The following is a 26,822-nucleotide window of genomic DNA, read 5'->3' on the forward strand; positions in this document are numbered from 1 at the left end:
AGCCCATGGTTAACTTTACCTACCTTTGTCTCATTCCTAAATTCCAGAATGCTATCAATCTTAGGAACTTCAAACCTATTGGGCTTTGCAACACTCAATACAAGATTATTACTAAGGTTATAAGTAGGATATTGAGGACCTTTCTAGCTACCATTATCATCCATAGACAAAGTAGCTTCCTCCCTAATAGAGTAACATCAGACAATGCCATTAATGTCTAAGAGGTTATCACTCAATTGCAAAGGATGAAAGGAAAGAAGGCTAATATAGTCTTAAAAATTGACTTAGAGAAAGATTTTTATAGGTTAGAATGGTCTTTCATAAGACAAGGCCTCTACTTTTTTAACATCGCCCCAAAGATCACTTCCCTTATTATGTCTTGTATATCCTCTTCCTCTATTTCTATTCTTGTCAATGAGGGAAGAACTAAATTCTTCTCCCCTACCAGGGAAATCAGACAAGGAAACCCCATCTCTTCCTACATTTTTATAATATATATGGAGCTTCTATTAAGGAGGATTGATTATGAGTTTGATACCCTCAACTGGCACCCTATTTTCATTAGTAAGAGGGGTCCTAAGATTTCTCACTTTTTTATTTGCAGATAACCTCACCCTTTTTTCAAAAGTTTATGACAATAATGCTACCACTATCATCAGAGTCCTTAACTCTTTCAGCCTCCTTTCTGGCTAAAAGAACAATCCTAGCAAATCCAAAGTGGTATTTTTTAAAAACTGCCCCCAGGTTAAATACCAAATGGTTAACATCCTCTCTATCCACGCTAGAGAGTCCTTTGGGAAGTATCTTGGCTTCCCCATCTTCTATTCCAAGCCCTACAACAGTGATTTCCACTTCATTATTAACAATTTAAGTAACAAGCTGGCTGGGTGAAAGACCAAGTTCATGAATTTCTCTGGCATTACCACCTAGCAAAATCTTCTCTCAGTAGTATCCCCACCCATGTTATGCAGTACATCTCTATCCCCAGCAAAATCCTTTCTTTAATTGATAGGGTTCAAATTAATTTTATCTAGGGATCTACCTTAGACAAGAGAAGGATGCATATCGTAAGTTGGGACACCATAATCAGACCAAAAAAGGATAGGGGTTATGTCTCTATAAAGATAAGTTTAAGAATAAAACTATGCTCATCGGGCTAGCCTGGAGATTCTCCCAAAGTAATGATTTCCTCTGGAACCAAATGATCAGGGCTAAGTATGGCAATCTCTATTTAACCTGTAGACCTATATCCTCCAGGACCTAGAAAAATATTACTCAAGGCTGGAAAAATTGCCTTCAAAGAGCCCATTGGATAGTTCATAATGGGGATGGTATCAATTTCTGGTATGATAGATGGATTTCCAACCTTGAACCTCTGAGGAATATGATTGAGGGCCCTCTTAGTTTGGACCAGTCTAGGAAAAGAGTCTTTAAGGTTTGGAAGGAGGGTGGGTAGGATTTCTCTAGTTTATCTTTCCAACTCCCTATTCATATTATCAATGGTATTCAGAACTCTTTCCACCATAACTCTAAGCTTCAAAAGGATAAACTGATCTAGAGTTTAAGCAGTTATGGCCTATACTCTAGTAGAAGTGCTTACACCCTCATTACTAAGTTCTATAAGGCTCCTTGGATCACCATGGGCACCAACTTTGGTTGGATTTGGAAAATTCCTTGCCCCCTTTAGATTAAGTCCTTCTTTGGCTGGCCCAACACAATAGGCTTCCAACAAAAGCTATTCTCCATAGAATGGGTATCCTCACCACCCCAAATTACAACATTTGCAATCAGCCTTTGGAGGATATCACCCACCTCCTTTTTGAATACCAATCACTCATGATTTCTGAAATAAGCTCCTAGCCAAAAACTATGGAGGGTTCACTATGTCCATCAAGGATCTCTATCTTGAGAAATGGTGCTCTACTTGGTCTACCCTTAGACACAAAAAGTTTGATCTCTTCTTGTACTGGCATACCATAATCCCCTTCACTCTCTGGTCCATCCGGAAGAATAGGAACCATAACTCTTTTGAAAAGAAGAAGCAAAAACCCTCTTTCTCTCAGACTTATGCCGAAGCTATTGAGTATAGCCTTAAAATGAGCAGATCTTGTGCGGATTTCACCCTTACTAAGATCTCAGTATGTTGGTCCCCCACCCACCCATAACTATTATAAACTGAACACCGATGGCTCTTGCCTAGGTATTCCTGGTAAAAGGGGGGTTGGAGGTCTGATTCGTAATGCCTTAGAGAGTTGGGTTCTGGTGTTTTCAAAGAGCTTCCAATAGGTCATTAACAACCAAATGGATTTGTTAGCCCTTAGGGAAGGCCTTAAATTAGTTGAGGAGCATCAACTCCTCCTAGTGGAGATCAACATTGACTCCATGGAAGTTATTTCTATGCTTCATTCGGGCAACTTACGTTATGATACGATCATTGATGAATGCAGGTTAAGACTAGAAAGAATCGAAAGCCACCGGTGGTCCACTATTTTAGAGAGAAGAATGGGGTAGCTGACACCTTGGTAAAGAAAGGAGCTGATTCTGCAGTGGAATTAGGTACAATAATTTTTGAAGTTCCACCAATGTGTGCGCAAAAACCGTTATGAGCAGACGTCGCCGGAACTCTTTCTGCTAGGAAAATCAGACTATCTACAAACTCTATTGAGGGGAATGCCCCCAAGTCTTTTGTACTCAACCCAGATTAACCAGGTATTTCCCTTAAATGGGTTTTCTGTTAATTAATGCATTCCCTTTAACCAAAAAAAAAAGAGAGATAAACAAATTTCACTTTTGATTTTAAATACTAAAAGAGAGAAATACATATATTATACGGAATAAATTCAAAGTTTAATAATCCATATTTATCTGGTCATTCCTCCATGAATTTCTGGGGCCATTGTCCTTTATTTTGGTTATCCATATTTGCCTGCCAACCTATATATTTGTTGTAACAAAAAAAAAAGATTAGTTTCTCAACAATTTAAGATAAAGAAAATAAAATATTTCTTTTGCATTATTTTACATAAAGATGTTTGACTGAATAAGTAGTAGTTTAAAAAAGGAAAAAGATTTTTTATACATACCAAATATAGTATCAAACATATACAATTGACATTGTTATTGATTCAAGAGCATGCTATTAAAATGTTTTATTTCTCTTGTACAACTTATAAAATTTTTTAGACCAAAAGATATTATATACGTAAGATGGCAATCAAATATTTTATGTATAATAAGATTGATTAATAGAGTCTATCTATCGCCTTTAATAGAAAATGGTTTATCCTTAAAGTGACACTTTCTAATATAAATTTAAATTAGTAGAATTCAAAGCAGATATCGAACACTAAGCATGAATCAGATAAAAAAAAAAGAGGAAGGTTGTTTACCAATAGGCATGTCAAACCCTTTTTAGATAATTGTACAACTTATGAGATCTATGAGTTATTATAAACGTTTGACGATAATCAAATATTTTATCATTGATTAATAGAGTCTATCACCTTTAATAGAAAGCGGTTTACACTCAAAGTAAAACATTCTAATATGAATTCAAATTAGTCAAATCCAAAACAGATATCGAACACCAAGCGTGAACCAGATTAAAAGGAAAAAGAGGAATGTTGTTTGTTTACCAATAAACATGTCAAATCCACGATGTTTGATAGAAAATAGTTTATTCTCAAAGTGACACTTTCTAATATGAATTCAAATTGGTCAAACCCAAAAGAGATACCGGACACCCAGCATGAAAAAAAAAAAAGGAATGTTGTTTGTTTGCCAATAGACATGTCAAATCCACGATGTTTGATTGAAAATGGTTTACCCTTTAAGTGACACTTTCTAATATGAATTTAAATTAGTTGAATTCAAAACAGATATCGAACACCGTGTGAACCAGATTTAAAAAAAAAAAGAGGAATGTTGTTTGTTTACCAATAGACATGTCAAATCCATGATGTTTGATAGAAAATAGTTTACCCTTTAAATAACACTCTATAACATGAATTCAGATTAGTCGAATCCAAAACAGATATCAAATACCAAGCGTGAATCAGATAAAAAAAAGAGGTAATGTTGTTTGTTTACCAATAGACATGTCAAATCCATGATATTTAATAGAAAACAGTTTACCCTTAAAGTGACACTTTTTAATATGAATTCAAATTAGTTAAACCACAAATAGATATCGAACACCCGAAGTGAGTCAGATTAAAAAAAAAGGAATGTTGTTTGTTTACCAATAGACATGTCAAATCCACGATGTTTGATAGAAAATAGTTTACCTTAAAGTGACACTTTCGAATATGAATACAAATTAGTCTAACTCAAAACAGATATCGAACACCAAGCGTGAACCAAATAAAAAAAGAAAGAGGAATGTTGTTTATTTACCAATAAAAATGTTAAATTCACGATGTTTGATAGAAAATAAAGTGACACTTTCTAATATGAATACAAATTAGTCGAACTCTAAATAGATATCAAACACCTAGCATAAACCATATAAAACGAAGAAGAATGTTGTTTGTTAACTAATAGACATGTCAAATATAATTCACGATGTTTGATAGAAAATGATTTACCCTCAAAGTGACACTTTCTAGCATGAATTAAAATTAGTCGAATCCAAAGCAGATATCAAACATCAAGCGTGAACCATATAAAAAGAAAGAGGTAATGTTGTTTGTTTACCAATAGACATGTCAAATCCACGATGTTTGATAGAAAATAGTTTATCCTTAGAGTGACACTTTCTAATATGAATTCAGATTAATCGAACCCAAAACAGATACTGAACACCAAACGCAAACCAGATTAAAAAAAAAAAGAATGTTGTTTGTTTACCAATAATATGTCAAATCCATGATGTTTGATAGAAAATGGTTTACCCTTAAAGTGACACTTTCAAATATGAAATCAAATTAGTCGAAATCAACACAGATATCGAACACCAAGCGTGAACCAAATTATAAAAAAAAAAGAGGAATATTGTTTGTTTACCAGTAGACATGTCAAATCCACTATGTTTGATAGAAAACGATTTACCCTCAAAGTGACTCTTTTTAATATGAATTCAAATTGGTCAAATCAAAACAGATATTGAACATCAAGCATAAACCAAATAAAAGAAAATGAAGAGGAATGTTTTTTGTTTACCAATAGACATGTCAAATTCACGATGTTTCATAGAAAATTATTTACCCTCAAAGTAACACTTTCTAATATGAATTCAAATTAGTCAAACTCAAAATAGATATCGAACATCAAATGTGAACCAGATAAAAATAAAGAAGAGTGTTATTTTTTTACCAATAGACATGTCAAATCCACGATGTTTAAGATCACGATATTCTTGGCACAAAGCACAAGCTTCACAAAAAAATGAAGAAAACGATCCGCACAAGGACTTTCTGGCAACATGTGTTATTTTCTCATTTTTGTATGAAGAAACATGAGAAAATTGAAGGAAAGGTGTCTTTTAAGTCTTGAATGAAGGATTGGTGACATTGACCAACAGATAGGGTCAAACATCATTAGGAAACTTGATTAAGTTAATTGTGGACTTGATTAATATTTTCAAAACTTTCTAATCTTTTTAAAAATACAAATCAACCCAACCCACACCCCTCTTCAATCCTAATCAACCACACTCTCTCTCCAGCTTCTCCCAACCAACAATTTTACAAAATTTTTCCCTTAAACCTCCGACGATAAATAGTCGGACGAGTTCCTTTTCGACTTTCAACCGTCAATCGACATGAATACTTCTCCGGTGGCAACAAGTTTGAGTTCTTCGTCCTCCCATTTTCTTTTACACAGGTAAAAAATTATGAAGAAACAGAGAAACTTGAGCCAACTACTCTTCTGGTATTGAAATATGAACTGAATAAAACCCTAATTTCTGGTATTTCTGCATTTCTTCTTCTCGTTGTTGTACTATTGATTCAAATTTGATGGTGATTTTTTATCACAGTTGATGTTCTTAGTGTGTATATGTATGTGTGATTGTTGGTGTTGCTGGGTTGATTTGTTGTTTGTCTTGGTAGAAATGGTATTGCAATAGTTGAAACATCTGATGTAACAGATGAAACATATGATACAACAAATGAAAATCTGATGCAACTATGAAAATCTGATGCAACAAGTGAACAATCTAACAGATCATTCATCTGTTGCGACAGACGACTCTTCTATTTGAAAGAAATCTAAACAATACTGATCCAACAAATAACTGATTAGTGATCTATTTTTATTCTTTCCAACGGTTTACTCTTAATTTTACAATAGATTAGGACTGTTTTTATTCTTTCCAATGATTTACTCATACAGGTCGATTATCTGTTGCAACAGATAACATACCTGGTGTAACAAATTAGTGATCCATTTTTATTCTTTCCAAAGATTTACTCATCCGTTGCAACAGGTCGGTTATATGTTGCAATAGATAAAATACCTAGTGCAACAGATTAGTGATCTATTTTTATTATTTCCAACGGATTACTCATCCATTGCAACAGGTCAGTTATGTGTTGCATCACATAAAATATCAGGTGTAATAGATAGTGCTATTTTTATGGTTCCTATGTATTATTCATCCATTACAATAGGTCGGTTATATGTTGCAACAGATAACATACCTGGTGCAACAGATTAGTTATCTGTTGAAACTGTTGTATTACTGTTATGCATTAATCAATTATAATCTATATTATGTTCCTGTTAATTTAAGATAACATGGCTCCCAAAATAAAATAAATCCAATCAAGTCCAAGTAAAGGAACAAGTTCAGTAGCTCAGCTACATCCACCACTCTATGAGCTTGCTTTACAAGTGTTATCTCAATCAGGAGCAGAAGCTAATGAACACGGGGAGGAGGAATTTTTCAAAAGAGATGATCCAAATGCTAATAGACCTTCCATCGAAGATTTGGTTAAAACCTTCAGCATTGATTGTTACCCTGTGAGAATGCAGTGCGATGGTGCCACAGATTTCACGGGTGATCTCGTGGTTAAGTCAGTCATGGGAAAGTCTTTCGACGCCTTCAGAAAAATACTTCGAGAACAAAAATTGAATTCTTATTTTAGGGAAATCTGCTTTGGGAAATATCTTGATTTACCGGAGGACAACAATGCTCATTTCCAGATAAAAATGGTATATGATCTTCTCAAGCGCAGGTTTATGTATGAAAACAAAGATAAGATGGATGAGGTGTGGATAAATTACTGTGGCATGCCTGTTTGTTTTGGTTGGGAGGAGTTTGCCATAGTTACTGGACTAAAATGTTATCCTCCTTCTCCTTCTCAAGTTATACCTACTCTGACCCCAAAAAAGCACCCCCTACATTCAAAAAAGGAAAAGGCAAGTCGAGTGATCGTGATGATCTGGTGTCCATTATTGGTCCAAGCTTCAAAAACAAAAATCTGATTGAAGTGTTGAAAGGTAAGGAATTTCAAACAAGCACAAGCAATCATTGTTCTAGGTTTTATTTGTACATAATGTTCTTTGGGCGAGAGACGTTACAACAACATAAGCCTCGATTTAATAAATCTCTCCGAGGATCTTTAGGCATTTAACAACTATCGTTGGGGTTATAAAAGCTTTAAAATGACTTCCGAATATTTGTTGACTCCGTTAATGCCAAAAATAGTCAACTTATATGGTTTTCCATGGGCCTTCATGGTAAATATTTCTTTTATCATGATATGATTCATCATTTTTTATTTAATAATGCTTTTAATTTATTGGTGTTATGTTATAGGCTTGGGAATTTGAAGTCATTCCTTATTTGAGACAACAAGTGAACTACCAGGAAGAAGTTTCCTATCTAAGAATTCTGAGATGGTTGTCGGCTAAAACCGATAAAAATGCAAAATTTCTTGATCTTTTCAATCCCCCAAGGAAGCAGTAAGTCCAATTCTAATCAAGTTTTTGATTTAATTAATGATTAAATGATTTCATCATCATTCTTAATATATATACCAATTTATTTTAGATTGTCCATCCGTGGCTTGTTTCGACCAACCAAGAGTTGAAGATGTCATTTTTTCTTACTTTACGGTTTGTGCAAACTTTATCGGACCCTAAGGTCATTGATGGAATAAAAATGAAATTTTTTGGAGCAACAACCATCACAAGAAAAATAATTTTGGAGGGTGGGGCTAATGATGCTCCTCTTACAGTTTTTGAAACAACAAGCCATTATGATTATGATCATAATGGTTATATAGATTTTTCTCCATATTGTGCCGCATCTAGCAAATTTTCTTCATGCAAATGTCAAGACTGCAAGGCGAAACACGATGGAGTGATTAATGTTATTAATGCACTAACTGCTTTTATAAAGAAAATAATATCTAAGAGGGGTGTCATTCTATCAAAGAGAGCTTTATATCCAGACACTCCACTAGAGATCAAAGCGGCTAAGAGGAGAAGGAAAGACACTTACAAGGCATCATCAATCATAAAAGAAAACAAGATTTCAATGCCTCTGTCTTTGTCTTGCACTGATGTTCAGTGCGCAAGGGCCACAGAAGAGCAGCATGAGCTGAAGAAGGTGAATGTACATCATCTTTTCCAAAAACAAACAAGCACATATCTGTTTCAACAGATGAGTCTTATGTTGTAACAGATGGGTCATCTGTTCGAAATTATCATACTGCTCTGATTTACCTGTTTAAATTTGTCCCAACAGATAATCCATCTAATGCAACATAAGAATCATCTGTTGTAACAGATGGAAAATTTGTTGTATATCTTTACTTAGTATTGACAATTCTGGCTTTTTAGGTGGATGTCACAGCTACTGCCGAAGAGCATAATATGACAGTTAATAATCCATCAACTTCTTTCAAAAATAAAGAAAAAGTGGAGCCTGTCAGTTTAGGAGAACGAAAGAATCACCCGTTTGAAGGGTTCAACATCTCAGACGAGGCTCCAAAAAAACTAATACAGTTGATCAACGATTATTCAGAATGGATTGCCGATGGGCTGTTAAATCTTCATGCCGGTAGGTACATAAATCAATTTTATGGATATTGGTTTATACAATTCTTATTGTAAGAACCTGACATTAACACACATAAATCATCATGCATAAAACAAAATGACGAGTGCTACAAAGTGAACAAATCGAGTCTTAGTTTTGATATGTTCGACTTTGTTGTTGCACATTTTGGAATGAAGAATTGGTTTTATTTGATGTCACAGCCCCAAACTTGCTGGAATGATGAGGTTTAAAGGTCATACATATTAGTATTAATTAATACTTTATTTAATTGCATCTGTGTATTGATTTTTGTGTCACGTAATCCAAAATGTTTGATAATATATGCAGCACATCGATGGCATTTTTTACTACCTCCGAATGAAGGCTAAGTTGCAAACACAAGAGCAATACAGATACACAACAGGCAATTGTTTGTACAAAGTGTACATCAATAATGCCTACGATAGGTATTGTAAACAGCAGCCGGAAGTTATCCAAAATGAGGAATGCTTAATCAACATCATCAAAGATTTTAGTATTCCGACTGGCTTACCTTGGCATTTGGTTGACGAAGTGTACATCCCAATCAATTGTGGTGATGAATTCCATTGGGTGTTGGTTTCCGTCGTTCTAAAAGAGAGGCGCATCCGAGTTTATGACTCGATGTCGCAAAGGAGATGTTCTGGGTCGTCGTCTAAGGTACAAAAGCTAGCCAAAATATTGCCTACTTACCTTGATATGAGTGGCTTTTTGGATCAAAAGGTTCGTATTGATTGGTCGACAATTAAAGCATACCGGGATAAAATGGCTAATCTATTTGATGTACAATATGTTGACAGAATTGCTCAACAAACCATTGGTAGCCTATAAGTTTAAGTTTCATGATTTAGTTTCATTTCACAAATTTTACAATGCTTGCATGAACTGCAAGATATGGATTATCTATTTTTTTATGACGCAGGGATTGCGGTCCTTTTGTTGCCGCCTATGCCGAGTATTTGAGCGATGGATTACAAGTACCAAATGATGAACTTGATGTCAGATTACTCCACAAAAGATATGTTGCTCTTTTATGGAAATATGGAGAAGTGAAAGCTCAGAAGCCATACGCAACCGATGTTAAAGATCCACGACGACCAAACCCGAATTCCATAGCACTGGATGAAGAACAACTTGTCCACATTGATTAGATCTTTATAGATCGAGTATGTTAATGTAATAACCTATCCTCCTTTGTTTAACTTGATTTATTTGTAGAGTAGATCGTTTGTACTCATAATGATTTTTTTTACATTTCATTTATTTGTTGAGTAATTTTATTTCATGTAATTTTTGAAGGCTTTGATTTATTTTATTCGGTCTATGAATATATAATTAATTCTGAGTTTTGAACATGTTAGTTAAAATGGAGTACTAGATTCAAATATTGCAACAGATAATACATCTGCTGCAACAAACAACATATCTTATCAGACAGATTTAGATATATGTTACAACATGAGATGCAACACGTAGGTTATCTTCTGGAAATTATATAACAGGTCTTTCTACTTTTATTTGCTCCAACAGATTATCGATCAGTTGCAATAGATAAGTTATATGTTACAACAGATCGTAAATCTGTTGTGATAGATAGATGGGGATCATCTGCATAACGCAACAGATGACCAACCTATTCCAACAGATAATCAATCTATCACAACAGGTACTATATCTGTTACAACAGATATAAAATCTGTTGCATTATAAAAATTCAACTTTGCCAGACATAAAAATTATTGCCCCTATATGTATAGTGAATTGGCTTGAAATGAAAATTTGTTATCGTGTTCGTCTCTTTCTTTGTACATGTTTTTTTATACAAAGTCTCCAACCATTTAGTTAGTACCCCATATGCCCAGACCCATTGCATCTTTCCCACAATGGTGTCGCACACACCGGTCATTTGTATGCCGATCAGCAAACACTCCATGTATGCAAGCGAGTACTGCCCGCACGCTGCACCGGTTATATTTTTTGGGAGCTGGATGTTCTTATTTCGACCTTCAAAAACCCATGATTCCTTCGCCAAGACTTCAACCAGCAAATGATCCATCAGCTTACTCTGCGTCAACAACTTGGGCAACAACTTTAAGAGTGGCTGCATATGGGTTAAAAATGTCTTCTCACTGAAAAAAGGTAAGTTGCAGTCATAAACCTTAATCTTTCTCTCGTATAGTAGTATCTCAACATTGAGAAAATGGGTGGCATCCACGTTCATGAATGCAAGGATTTTCTTTGCCTTAGTCCAGCTCTTGCCGTGTGGATATGGCCTTTTCATCCCATTGGAACGTAGAAACTAACTGATCAAATCCCATGCCATCGAAATCAGCTAGATTACGAAGATCAGCGTACCTATCTTTGAAATTATTGTAGAAGTTGAGGTCCATTATCCTATCAGTAGCATCATAAGTATCTGGGTACGCTAATTGCCTGCCCCTCATGAGGTTGAGAATTTCATCAGCATACTGAGGTATAAGAAGATAATTTTTAAATAGGTTAGTAATTGTAAAGAAAAAAACACAGTGGAAAGAATCCGATGCAGAGAGTTCTCTGAATCATTTCACAGATTACCCAGCTAACGCAACTTATGCAACAGATGTGTATTATGTTGCAACAGAATACCAAGTTGTTGCAACAGATTACATATCTGCTACGTAGATTCTTCTTCATGGAGTAGATTGGAAGGGTAGGTTAGCAAAAGTAAACTTACCTTGTCCTCGTACCCCACACACATATTTGTCATATTCGAAAAGTCTTTGGCGGCAAATGAATGCATGGTGTATTTTTTTTAAACCTTCATCTTGATGAATTCTTCCAGTTCCTTCTTCTTCTCCTTGCCAAGCACTGCAAATATGTCCACCTTCTTTGGCGGCCCCTGAACTTCAACAACTATTGGAGCGGGGGAAGTTGCATTTTTTGCTGATTTCAAAACGAAGAGAATTTGTCTAATTTTTATTCTCTTCCTCCTAACCTCTACTGTAGGAGTGCATGGCTCCCTCACCTCGTTGGATGGTATGACACCCCTCCTGGATTTCAACTCCTAGACAGCTTCAATAATAGCCTCTAGCTTGTCAAGGATTTTATCCTCTCTGTCCTTGCATACTTTCCATTTATAATGAGAACATGAGGGTGAGAAGGTGTGAGAGGAACCACTGTAACGGTGAGAGGGACCGGTGTAGGGGTGAGAGCTAGGACCTATGCATGGGGTGTTTTCAAATATATTTATTTTTTGCTGAGCACCAACATTCTCATAATCATGACTGGCAGTAGAAGCAGAAGCAGGATGGCTACCACCATCACAAACAACTCCACCAGCAACACCCCCAGAAGAAGCACCCAGATCTGTTGCAGTTTGAGTTAGGTCATGAAGAGCTTCAATATTAGACTGACCTTCCCTAACTGCTCTTCTTATGAATGTTTCTCCATCCAATTCCTTCGTTATTAACTCCACCGTTGGGTCTTCTTTTGTATCAACAAGACCCAGAGTAAGAAAAAAAGTCATCCCCAGCTCATCATGGTAGGCACGATCCAAGGATGCACAACCTATAAAAAACGACAAGAGAAATTTAAATCATATAATAATAATTTACAGTCAGTTGGGTTACATGGGGATCAGGTTATGTTAACACAGCCAACTTATGCAATAGACGATCTAGCTACCGTAACAACTGATCTATATGTTTAAACAGATTAATAATATATTACATCATAATACCCATTTGTTGCATAATTTACAGTAGATGGGTAATCTGTTGAGTAGGGTTCAGAGAACAGAGCAACATATGGTTAATCTGTTGCGAAATATGGATCATCTATTGCAACAAATTACCCATTGCACCAGTTGAAGTTGATGGGTAATCTCTTGCAACAGATGGAACACCTGTTTCAATATCTTTCTTTGAGGCAAATTATTTTAGTTGAAAGAAGACGTACTGCATCATCCGGAGGGTTAAAGAGATCATCCTCGTTAACATTTTTTTTGTTGCTCTCTACTGCAGCCAACCACCTAAGGATCCTTGGATAAGAAACCTTATCCGGATAATCCGTGAAATGTTTTTGGAGGGGAGGAATTGTTTCACATACCCAAGCCTAAAAATTGTAAACAGGAAGCAAGCGAAAAAAAATTCACAAGTATATTCACTATAAATTAATGAATGAGTAAAAATATTGATCAATTTTACCATGAAAGCCCAAGAAAATACGTATAATGTGGTCGTCTTTGGCTTTATCTCTTTCAGTAAATATTTGACAGTCAAGTAGTAGCTGTCGTAGCCCCAGGGATAGTCATTGAATCGCCCAAAATCATCAGCAAGCCCCAACAAATCATGTTCTATGACTTTCTTGACGTCTCTTGCTAATAAAACAGAATGGACAAACCAAACTAAGCACAATTTCTCCCTGTAGTGCTTTGGTATGTCTTTATTCTTGAGATCCGCTATCAAATCCTTCACTTTGTAGCTAGGTCCAACAATGCCCAACAACCCATCTTTTTTTTACCTTGCATTTGTTGGACTCTTTGTGGGATGTTTTCTTCATGGCAAGTTCTTCTGGACGATCGCATCTCAAGCCCGTCACAATGGCAAACTCTTTTAATCCAAAACAAACCTGCAGCCACAATAGTTGATCCAGACTTCATCCATCTTAATTCCGCCCTCCTTCGGACCTCCATCATCCCTCATATACATGATCCTGCGCTTAAGAAGGCCATATACCATGATCATTGGGAAATAGAGAGGGTGGGGCCCAGACAGCTCAAGAAAGTGTGCAAAGTAGCTCTTCTTAAAAAGTCCATCTATTTTTTCCTTCTTCATAATACTCCTAAGCTCGTCAAAAGGTTTCCCTAACTAACATTTAAGTACAAGTTCACCAAATACTGCATTATGGTTATTCATCGGCATCGCAACTCAAAACTTGCCAATACTAATGGTTTTAACAGAATCATGCTGGAATTTCAATATTATTTCACGCCCCATTGGTGAGAAGGAGTTATCACTTTCCTCGGCTTCATTTTGCCCTGACTAAGATTGTTCTGGAAGTTTCTCTGAATCTATCTGTACTCTAGCCTTTTTTGTTTGGTGATCGAAAGTTGATCCACTTTCTCCACTTTCTGTTTCTTTTTTTTTGGGAGACATCTTTTAACTACAAACAAAAGAAAAATAAAAAATACATTGCATTTGATGTCTGCATAATTTTTTTCAAAAAGATAAGACAAATTTCAATAAATTATTCTTACCACATAACCAAAAAAAATACTCCAACAGACAACCCATCAGTAGGAATAGATGGGGAAACCGAATCTGATTGAAGACCTATTTAATATCTCCCCACAGATATTCCAACTGTTGCAATAGGTGGAGAAATTTCAATAAATTATTCTCTGCCACATTACAAGAAAATAATCCAATGGATAACCCATCAGTTGGAACAGATGGAGAATCTGTTTGAAGACCTATTTAATATCTCATTACAGATCTTCCACCCATTGCAACATATGGACCACTACCACCACAACCAATGCCACGACCAATGCCACCAAGACCACCACTAATGCCACCAATACCAACACCAAGACCACCAAGACCACCGCCAAAAAATACAAATACCAACATCACCAACAACAGCCACCAACAACACCACAAACATCATCCAACAATACCACGATAGTCAACAAAATACTGAGAGAAAAACTAGGGGTTTCTCGGGTGCTTCCTACTTTTTTAGCATCAAAACTCAAAATTGTTAACTCATTCTCAAAGATAATACAACTAAAAGTCTTATTTTTTATCATTAACTAAAAAGCCCTATTTTTTAGAATAAAGAACAAATGTAGAACTCTTCTCGAACTCTGTTACATGCGAAGATAGAGAAAACAATGGATACAAACGGGAATGAAGTTGAAAAAAACAACTATATGAAGTCGTAAATGGGAAGAAAATCGACCTATTTTGAAGGGTTGAGCAATATGTTGAGTAGTTGTTGTTTGTATTATTTGTATTGTTGAGGGGGAGAGGACACCCCGAGAGAGAGAGAGAGAAGAGAGAGAACTTAAGATTTGAAATGAAAATTTTTTCGTGCAAATGGATGATTTATATAGTTTGATTTATAATTTTGGAAAAGAATGACAAGTTTTGAAATTGCTAATTTGGTCCGAATTGATCTAAATTAATTTTAAAAATTTTAAAAGATATAGTTTTTAAAACATTGAGTTCATGAGAACTCATTTCTACTTAGAGTGATCGATCGACGACTCGGATTGGGATGAACGCAATACCAGCGCCATGCAATTGCAAAGACTCGATTGGATTTGTAGTTGACCCTGCGAGCTCATTCATTCATCCCTAGTTACACCTAAATCAACTTAGGTACTATCACTATCATAACTTTGAGTTGATGAGAAATCATTTTAACTGAGAGTGATCGATCAACGACTCGAGTCGGGATGAACACAATACCAATGCCATGCAATTGCAAAGACTTGATTGAATTTGTAGTTGACCCTACGATCTCAGTCATTCGTCCCTAGTTCCACCTAAATCAACTTAGGTACTGTCACTATCCTAACATTGAGTTGATGAGAACTCATTTCAACTAAGAGTGATCGATCGACGACTCGGGTCGGGATGAACGCAATACCAATGCCATGCAATTGTAAAGACTCGATTGGATTTGTAGTTGACCCTGCGAGCTCACTCATTCATCCCTAGTTCCACCTAAATCAACTTAGGTACTATCACTATCCTAACATTGAGTTGATGAGAATTCATTTCAACTCAGAGTGATTGATCGACGACTCAAGTCGGTATGAACGCAATACCAATGTCATGCAATTGCAAAGACTCGATTGGATTTGTAGTTGACCCTGCGAGCTCATTCATTTATCCCTTGTTTCACCTAAATCAATTGCTTTAAAATCTATTACAACAAATGACTAAGCTGTTGAAAATTTTCAAATAGGTACACATATGTTGCAACAGATGACATATCTGATTTAATTATTAAATAGATATTTGCATCTGTTGTGACAGATGACTGAACAGTTGGAAATTTTCAAAAAAATATTTATATCTGTTGAAGTAGATGACATATCTGATTTTATTAATTAACAAATGAATAGTTTCATCTGTTGTCACAGATGACTGAGCTTTTGGGATTTTTAAATAGATATTTATATCTATTGTAACAGATGACTGAGCTGTTCAGATTTCTAAACAGATATTTATATATGTTGCAACAGATGACATATCTGTTTGAAAATCTTTTTATTTCTTTTAATTTTAAAGCAAGAAGCTTCTGGTCCGAGTAGATAATATCAAGCAGTAGTACTTACTACTAAAGGCGGTAAAAAATGTTTCTTGGATATCTCAAAAGTGAGTTCATTGAGCAGTCTTGTCTTGTCTTTTCAATTTCAGTAGTCTTAGTCTTCCTCGTGCCCCTCAAATTATTAATGAATATTAATTAATGAATAGTGAAAACCACCACGTCTACGTACACAATACATCTATAGAAATTATCTTATCTCTTCCTTCAGCTGCAGTTTATTTTATTCAACTCTCATCTTTTTCTCTCTCCTCTTTAGGGTCACAGTCTTTTTTCTCTCTTTTATCTTCTTTTCTCAAAAATATCTTTTCGAAGCTAAACCCATCCATATCTTTCCTTGACTTAAATTTCTATTTTCATCCCCTTTTTGATATTAAGGTATGGTTCATTATTGCTCTTTTATTCTCGTCTTCTTCTTTGCATGTTATTTATATCTATTTTATTATTTAATTACTATTTACCCATATCATATTTATTAAAAAATTTTAAGGAACTTGTAAGTGTTGAATAAACAATTCAAGAATTTTTATTACAATATAAGAAAAAAGTCATCTGTTGGGAGAAGTTTAAAAGTCTTGTTGGCAGTATCATTTTTTTTGTATGTATTTTGTTTGTTTCATTATTGTTGATGCAGTTATTAATGTTGTTGGTGGGGTTGAAATTGTTGGAACTTGTGATATTATTGATGGTTCTGGCACAAAGGATGTTGCTTCTTTGTTGTTGATGATGTTGTTGGAACAAATGTTGTTTCTTTTTTATTGATGTTTATGCTGTTGTTGATATTGCAACAGATGGAGAAACTATTGGAACAAATAAAACCACCAGAAAGGTTGTTTTGATGTATTCCATCAGATTCCACATCTGTTGTAACAGACTTTACATCTGTTGCAACAGACTCCACATTTGTTGCAACAGACTCCACATCTGATGCAATAAATGGATAATGTTCTTTTTGTGACATCAATTTTTTCCTCTTCTTTGTAGATATAAGGAACTGACAGTTGATCAATTTTTGACGGACTATCTCAAGAGGCTGCAGTAAAGATGGGATAGGAGAAATAAGCTACTTGTAGATGGAACCATTTCATATATGGGAGGTATGTATTACTGATAATGTTATCGTGGAAACACACATAGAGTGCACTGATTTTGTGAATGATGTTTTTACTGATTAGTCATAGATCGTTCATACAAGGTATCTGCAATTTTACAGTTAAGCTTGGTAGGTCCGAACTGATAAAGCTGATGGACCATGAATATGGTTCTGATAGCCTGTTAAGATTTAATGTTGGTTGTTGCTCATGTTTATTTGTCAATCATTGTGAAGGCATCTAATTTTTATGTCATTGTAAAGAGATTCAATAGCGATTGGACTAACTTTTAGGGTGCATTGGACCCTTATAGGGCCTTCGAAGCTTAGCATTGCATCTAATAAGAATGGAAAACCAATATATTTATTACCCTGGCCAAAATTTATATGGATGGGTTGCTCGCTTGGGGTGATGATTTTATGCCAGAATGTGCGGTAGGAGAATGCTTTTGAAGGAAAATAGGTGGTTGATGGAAGACTATATCATCTGAGAGCTAATTGAAGAATAGACATAGGGTAGAAAGTAACATCTAACGAATCTGGCCGGTGGAATTATCTTAACAGATGCGAGATCTGAATCAAGTACAAATATAAAAGTGTATCCGATAATGTAATTTCATCTATCGTATCTCTGAAAAAAATAATGCAGATGGACACTTTGCTAGGGAGCTGCGTGATCGGGATTATCACCTAGATAGAAAATAAGAGAAGACCAACAAAGAATCCTCATGGGCATCGAGGGTAGAAATAATTTACAGCAAGTCTAGAAAACTTATGCCAACAACAACTGTGGTTAAAATAAGGAATCTAAGTGAAGGCGATAAATTTCTGAATTTTAAATTGTATCCCATGCCTTCTGGTTTGTGTTTTCGATCAGGTCTACTGTCGTTGACCTGATCGGAACCACAAATGAGATTGAAAGGCAAATAGAGTATCATTGCTTCCTTAGCAATATGGTTATAATTGATTGTGTTTTCTTGCCTTGACATGCTTTCAACATTCCTTGGAGAAGATCATATTCTTGTTGTAGTATGTGAATCCCGATAGTTTTCAAGCTTGCCTCCAGCTTGTTGATTCTGTATTCAAACTGGTCGTTGCCCTCTTCGAAGTTAGTAAAGAGTTCCTCATCTCTTGTGAGCTTGATCAGGAACACTACCTTCAAAGTTGTGGCATTCTAGAAGCCCTTCAGAACACTTTCTTCAGAAGACTTAAAGGATACATGGAGGGTCTCTGTGTTTGTTTTAGGTCAAAATATGTTGATGCACTTTGAAGATGTGGTCCCAAAAGTTGAACAACACACTTTTATCTAGCGTTTCTCCATGCATCTTGCTCAACCAATTTTATAAATTAGTAAGCATGGAGTTACGTAGCGTGTGATATAAACCGGCTCTACCAAGCCTATCAAATGTTACATAACTCTAAGATCATTACTCTATCAAAAAAATATGACCGAGTTAGTGCACAAATCGAACGAGCTTAATCTCTCAGCCTTTTTGTTGATTGCTCTTCTCCAATATAGATGACAAGATATTTTCTATACAAAAGACTACACCATCGCCAGACATGTTCCCAGGTAATCATTTCTGGCGATGGTGTAGACTTTTGCATAGCAGATATTTTGTCATCTATATTGGAGAAGAGTGATCAGCAGAAAGGCTGACAGATTGGTCTTTTTTTCTATGTGCACTAACTCAGGCATATTGTTTTGATAGGGTAATGAGCTTGGAGTTACGTAACGTTTGATAGGCTTGATAAAGCCAATTTAAATCACATGTTACGTAACTCCATGCTTACTAATTTATCAAATTGGTTAAGCAAGATGCATGGAGCAACGCTCAATGAAAGTGTGTTGTTCAACTGTTGGGACCACATCTTCAACGTGCATCAACACATTTTGACCTAAAACAAACACAGCGACCCTCTATGTATCCTTTAAAGCTTATGAAGAGAAAGTGTTCTGAAGGGCTTCTAGAATGCCACAACTTTGAAGGTAGTGTTCCTGATCGAGCTCACAAGAGACGAGGAACTCCTTACCAACTTCGAATACGGTAACGACCATCTTGAATACAGAATCAACAAGCTGGAGGCAAGCTTGAAAATTATAGGGATTCACATACTACAGCAAGCATCTGATCTTCTCCAAGGAATTTTGAAAGCATGTCAAGGAAAGAAAACACAATCAATTATAACCATATTGCTAAGGAAGCAATGATACTCTATTTTCCTTTCAATCTCGTTTGTGGTTCCGATCAGGTCAACGGTAGTGGACCTGATCGGAAACACAAACAAGAAGATAAGATAAAATTTAAAATTCAAAAATTGTCGCCTTTGCTTAGTTTCCTTATTTTCACTACAGTTGTTGTTGGCGTAAGTTTTCTAGACTTGCTGAACATTATTTCTACACTCGATGCCCGTGAGGCTGCTTTGTTGGTCTTCTCCTATTTTCTACCTAGGTGATAATCCCGACCATGAAGCTCCCTAGCAAAGTGTCCATCTGCATTGTTTTTCTTTTAGAGATACAACAGACGAAATTACATCATCGGATACACTTTCATATTTGCACTTGATTCAGATTTCGCATCTGTTAAGCTAATTCCATTGGCCTGATTCGTTAGAAGTTACTTTCTACTTTGTGTCTCTTCTTCAATTAGCTCTCAGATGATATAGTCTTCCATCAACAACCCATTTTCCCTCGAAAGCATTCTCCTACCGCACCTTCTGGCATATAATCATCAACCCGAGCGAGCAATCCAACCATATAAATTTTGGCCAGTGCAATAACTATATTGGTTTTCCATTCTTGTTTGATGTAGTGCGAGGCTTCGAGGGCCCTCTAAGGGTCCAATGCACAATTAAAGTTAAGTCCAATCGCAATTGGTTCTCTGCAGTGATGACAAATATTGATCCCTTCTCAAAACTTGACACGCATAAACTCGAGCACCAACTATCAGTAATTCGTAACAGGGTATCTGCACCATCTTCATGAGGTCCTCAGCCTTATCAATTTCGAACCCATCAAACTTAACGGTACAATGTAAGATCTTGTTTGAATGATCAATGCCTAATCGATTAAAAACTGCATTCACAAAAATATTGTACTTTGTGTGTGTTGTCCCGGTAACCTTATCAGTAATACATACTTAACTCCCACACATATGATAGTGGATCCATCTGCATGCACCTTATTCTTCCTTACCCATCTATGGCTTAAATTGAATAAACAGATGACTAGCTTGTTGCAACAGATGACACATCTATTTATATTGTCAATCAATTGGAGACATCTGTTATGATAGTGATCAACCTGTTGAATAAATCAAACAAATATATACATCTATTGCAAAAAGATTGCCAGTATGTTGTAAGTTATCTAACAGAAAGAATATATTTTGTAACAGATTACCCATCTATTAGATTTATTTTAAAGTAATTTTCTTTTCTTTCTGAGATACAATAATTTATAAATAGGTTCTTCCTTACAAATATAGATAATCCAGATTCGTACAAGAATATTCATATCGAGTCCTTGCGCGAAATTCAAAGGCAGTTTGATTGATGAACTCCAGAGAGATATTTGGCTAACTTCGGATCAAGGCTGCCGGATGAATGAAAGATGTCTGATTGACAATAATAATAATTGTAGTAATAATAATTAGGTAATATTTTTTATTTTAGCGATTATTTTCCTCCTTTTGTATATCAAATCTACCCAAGGGATTCAAAAATCTATGAACATTAATTTCATTTTGTTGTCGACTTTGAATTTTTAATTCTTATTTAGTATTTAATAATAATCATTCTATTTATTCCTTGTTCTCAACATGTCGATGGTTGGTTATAGGGATTGAGCAGCAACTTGTGTCAACAGTTAGAGGTTAATCTGCTACGATAGATCGATCATATGTTGCACCTGGTGGTTATTAATAAAAAAGGCTATTATTGTTATTGAGAGGGTGAAAAGAAAGACATGACTCAGAGTTCCGATTATTCAATATGAAAAATGTTTCATAAATAAATAATAAGGAAATAAATAATAAACACAATTTACAACCACAATTTTAATAACTGATCGTGACTTTTCACTATTTTTGTTTTTTAAATTATTTATTATATAATAAAATGATTATTATTTTATTAAGGAATTTGAAAAGGTATTTTTTTTATTTATAAAATAAAAAAGTAAGCAAATTTGGATTAATGATATAATGATATAGTTATTTTTTTAAAAAAAAAAAAGTAGATAATATGTTGCAACAATTAAATTATCTCATGCAACAGGTTCACTATGGTTGCAACAGATGATATATCTGTTGTCACAGATGATTTATCTGATGCAACCTATATCGAGTCACAACTCAATAAAAGCAGTTCTTGGAAAGAACTAATTAATAATAATAATCTGAAAAGTCATGACTTATCACAATATTTCTTAATTTAATTAATTCATTACTTTTCACATTAATTAAAAATGTAATTAATAAATAGAGTTGAACAGTTAGATTATATGTTGCAACAGATATGTTATCTGATGCAACATATTTTATATTTGTTGCAATAGATAATATATTTGTTATCACAGATGTGCTATCTGATGCAATAGATATAGAATCTGTTGCCACAACTCAATAAAAACGGTTCTTCGAAAGAGTAATTAATAATAATAATCTGAAAAGTCATGACTTATATCACAATATTTATTTTCTTAATTTAATCAAAAATTTAATTAATGTATGGAGGTGAATAGTCGCGCCTTTTTGCCTCTCATTCAAATTCAATGCTCCATAAATAGGTCCGTCCTTACTCAATCGTTCATTCAAATACACACTCTATTTATTTATTGCATCTCGCCTTTCATACTACACTCTAGAAGATAAGATTATGGCTGACCTAGTGTGGGACGTTGCTTTTCTGCAAGACGCCGTGAAAGAACTTCGAAATCAAGTTCGTGATCTGCAATAGAAATTAGGACGAATTAGATCAAGAATGTTCCGCGAGATACGCAAGCTGAGGAGGGCCTTGTTGCTACTTCCGATTGAAGATTGGTCGGCTGGCAATGATGATGCTGATAATAATAATAATAATTAGACTATTATTTTTCTTTTAGTCTATTATATGTATTTTTATTTGTTTAATAAATAAATTATGTTTGATCTTTGACGTTTTAATCCATATTTAATTTTTATTCTGTCTATTATCTTCTCAACAAACATTTCGACGATTGGACGTAAAAAGGAATAATTTAGAATCCAGTAGCAATAGCAAGATTTATCTGTTGGGTTTGTGGCAGGGGTTGATTTGTGTTGTTTTAAACAGATTAATCATTCGTTGCAACAGATAATTAGTCTGGTGCAACAGATAAACATTCTGATGCAACAGATAATTAGTCTGGTGCAACAGATAAACATCCTGATACAACAGATAATACATCTGATGCAACAGATAATACGATGATGCAGCAGATAAATAGTCTGATGCAACAGATAAATAGTCTGATGCAACAGATTACTCATCTGATGCACCAGATAATTGATCTGTTTAAATTGTGGGCACTTGTGCTGGATTCATAATCGGGGTTCTATCTATTGTTGGAAAAACAGAAGTATACCCAGATGACAAATACGAATAAAAATCATAATTTTACTTACCAAACCTATGAAGTAATGTCAAAGTGAAAAGTGATGTAGTAAACAAAATTTGACCTAAGAAATTGATCAGATCGCAGCAGTAGCGTTGTACCAACAACAACAACAACAACAACAAATGGTCGACAAGAAGAAGATGAAGCAGAAGATGATAAATAAAGCAGCAGAAACAGAAACAATTAACAACAAAAATCGCTAAGAGAAAGAAAACAACAATGGATGAGAAGAGAGAGAAAGAAGCCTTTTTCCCTCCGTTTCCCGTTATTTTAGGTATACATTGGGATCAAAGTATAAATTTAAAAACTTGTAGGTTATTTTAAAACTTTCCCAATTTTCTTAATACATAATAAAGTAATTGTCATCTCCAATTAATAATTAAGACTTGTGTCACCTACACCTCATTTTAAAACTCTTTTGTCACCTGTGGCCCAAACCCCCAAGAAACATGAGTATATACATCCACATCCTGTTAATGCTGATATTAAAAAATATAGAGCTCCACTTGCTCCACAAGCTACAAAAAATAAAAAATCACATGTCACAATCATAATTTACGTAGCAATATTTGACTGGACACAAATTTTAATGAAAAAAAGTGAAAGATTTTTATGACTATAATTCATCTCATTCGGGATAAAATGAAAATTCAAATAATTGATCATATTACTTGTCATTTTCTAAGTTGCAAATCGTGTATCTTATAAAATCAAAAAAATCATGTCTTAGATTTTAATAAAAATGACAACATAACATATTTAGCGATAATCTCAAATGTGGGTCTGAACAGGGCGGAGGCATAGATCCGCAAGGCCGTTAAATCTCTTTGGAATATTTTCTTTTCTTTTTTGAATTCCGTTGTTTAAATTCCGGGCTCTACCACCGGGTCTAGGGATTTACTCCTATTTTGATAATGTAGAAAAATTATTTTTGATAAATCTCGACTTAAATAAAAGGGAAAAGAGTCAGAAATATATCTAAACTTTGGCAAAATTTAGTGTAACATGCCTCAACTTTCCCCTTGACTATTTATTACGGTATTTCTATGATATATATTTACCCAATTGGATCACTTCAGACTCTCACATGCTCAGTGTGCTTGTATTCATGCAATGGTCCAGCTAGACAAATATGTGCCATAAAAATACAAGAATGAATAGTCGAGTGTCGTGGGACCCTCTGTAAATAGTAATTTCGCTAAAGTTTAGATATATTTCAAACTTTTTTCCCTGAATAAAACATATCAAACTAAATAATAATGACATATGATAATTTTGATGTTTGCTTACAAGTTGTTCCTTTGTCAACGATCTCAGTAATTTGTCCAAATGTAATACATGGACACCAGCAAGTTATGCAACCTGAAAATCAAAAAATTACAAGTTTAATAATCACAAGTTTTAATAAAAGAATTCTAATTTATATGCCACAATTTGAATCAGAATGTATTTTAAAAACAATAAAAAATATATGTTTTAAGTTTATATCAAAATGTGATGTTCGTTTTGGAACGGACCAACAAGAAAATAAAGGGTAGTCCGATGCATGAAGCATTAGGCAGCCTGTCTGAGGCAAGTATACAACTCAAATCCGAAACTTATAATCACACGAAAATATCTTTATTGAAGCAGAGCGAGTGAAAATAGTTTCATATAAACTTCAACATCCAATTTACTAATAAGATAAGAAAATAGTTTCATATAAATTGAAGCAGAGCGAGTGAAAAAAAAATCGTACAATTTGAGACATCGGAGAAACAATCACATAGTTCAGTACAGTGGCGGACCCAGGATTTAGGGATAGTGGCTGCTTAAAGAATTTAAAAACTGAAAAAAGTAAAAATTCATCTCAATGACGTTCGAATCCCGGGCATCCCTTCCAATGGAGAACCTTAAAGTCAACCTAAATGCCAATGCACTCAACCAACTTTTGTTTTAGTGGGTGCTTTTATATATTATATACCTATTTTCATATATTTTCTATGTAATTTTACCTATTCTGCGTAGAATTTAGTGGGTGCCGGAGCACTCCACAAATATGTAGGTCTGCCCCTGGTCCAGTAGACCAAGTTCCAGGATGATTAGCCTGAAATTGTCCTGGCATGGGTATTCCGGTCATCGGTTTTGCGTCGTAAACCGGTGGAGCTGATGGATTCATAACTCATATATGTATTAGTTTTTGTTAAATAAAATGAAATGAAAGACACAACAAAAAGTATGTAGTAGTTTTTTATGAAAGATATGAATATTATGAGTTATATTTATAGTGAAACTAGATGAGATTAGCCTGTGCAAGCACGAGCCCAACACACTATTACATACAGTATATTTTGTTTCGCCTGATAGTTTGTTATTGGCATCTGTGTATAATATTCAGGTAAGATTTAAGTATATGATGACGGAGTGCAGTCAAGAAAATTATAATTGAGCTTATGGTTTAACATCTGATGTCCTTGAGATTCTGCAAAAAAAAAAAAAAAAACAAGATAAATTACTTAGCTTAAAAATAACCAGATATTGTCCTAACAGCAAAATTTTGCAGGTAAAATAAGCACTTTATCATCGGCTACCAGCACTACAAATTAATTCGACAATTAATTTACCTGCTAAACAACAATATCAATTCACAAATACAACAATTTGTACAAAAATTAATTCACACGTGCTCATATTTATCACATTTTACATGATGCATGTTATTAGTCAGAAGATTGAGGAATTTGTTCAACCATCTATCTCAGATTTTATTTTGTCAATGCTCCTTGCACATTACATGAATGTAACAGATGTTTTGGAGGTATAATACCAAGAACATGTGCTATATATCTTCACGATTGTATTGAAGTCCGTCTCTAAGTCTAAACCAAATTGCATTCCGTACCTTCAAAATATCAAGAAATTATCCAAAGTTCTTCTAATTTAAGCATCAATTTAATAGACAATTACAGTTAAAAGATGAATTTAAAATTATCTGATCACTTGATATTATTAGCAATGTAACAAAGAATTGTTATGTTTCTTTATAGGAATAAAGGATGATAACAACATAGAAGTTTGCAAATTGGTTCTTCAGATTCCGGACTCTACATCAAGTTGCAATCTTGTCAATTTTAGATGAAGTGATATTGGAACATTGAGGGACAAAGAAAGATGGTGTTTCAAGCTGATGCCATAACAAATGAGAAATATCAAAGCAACCAATAAAACAGCATAGTTAAAAACAAAATAATGTGAATTGAAAATGTTATTATTATCATTTGCAAAGTGAAGAATTTACATGAAAATGGAAATAGCTGAAAGGTTTGTTTTACTGTGTAATTGGCACAATACTGAAACAGAATAAGATTTTTTTGAGAAAGAAAGAAATGAAATTAGGAAAGGTAGGGTATTGTTCATCCCTCCATGAGGTACTCATCACACAAACATCAACTCTGCTATCTGCAAAGAGATGATGATTGATGATAATGTATGAAATTTACTTGAAAGATGTCTTTTAAGTCTAGAACGAAGGATTGGTGACATTGACCAACTTAAAGGGTCAAACATAATTAAGAAACTTGATTAGGTTAATTGTGGACTTGATTAATATTTTCCAAACTTTTTAATCTTTTCAAAAATGCAAATCAACTCACACCCACAAAACTTCCCTCTCTCTGCAAATCAATCTCTCTTCTCTCTTTCTCTCGATAGTTTCTCCCTCTAACTTTCCCAACCAACAACTTTTCAAATTTCTCCCTTCAATCTTG

The 26,822-nt window shown here is 34.6% G+C and overlaps 1 pseudogene; it reads right to left on the reverse strand.

Moving 5' to 3' along the window:
* Nucleotides 1-2,861: 2,861 nt before the first annotated feature.
* On the reverse strand, nucleotides 2,862-25,234 carry LOC107854530 (annotated as a pseudogene).
* Between the last annotated feature and the right edge of the window lie 1,588 nt (nucleotides 25,235-26,822).

This window comes from Capsicum annuum, chromosome 1 (assembly GCF_002878395.1).
Source record: "Capsicum annuum cultivar UCD-10X-F1 chromosome 1, UCD10Xv1.1, whole genome shotgun sequence".
Taxonomy (NCBI): domain Eukaryota; kingdom Viridiplantae; phylum Streptophyta; class Magnoliopsida; order Solanales; family Solanaceae; genus Capsicum; species Capsicum annuum.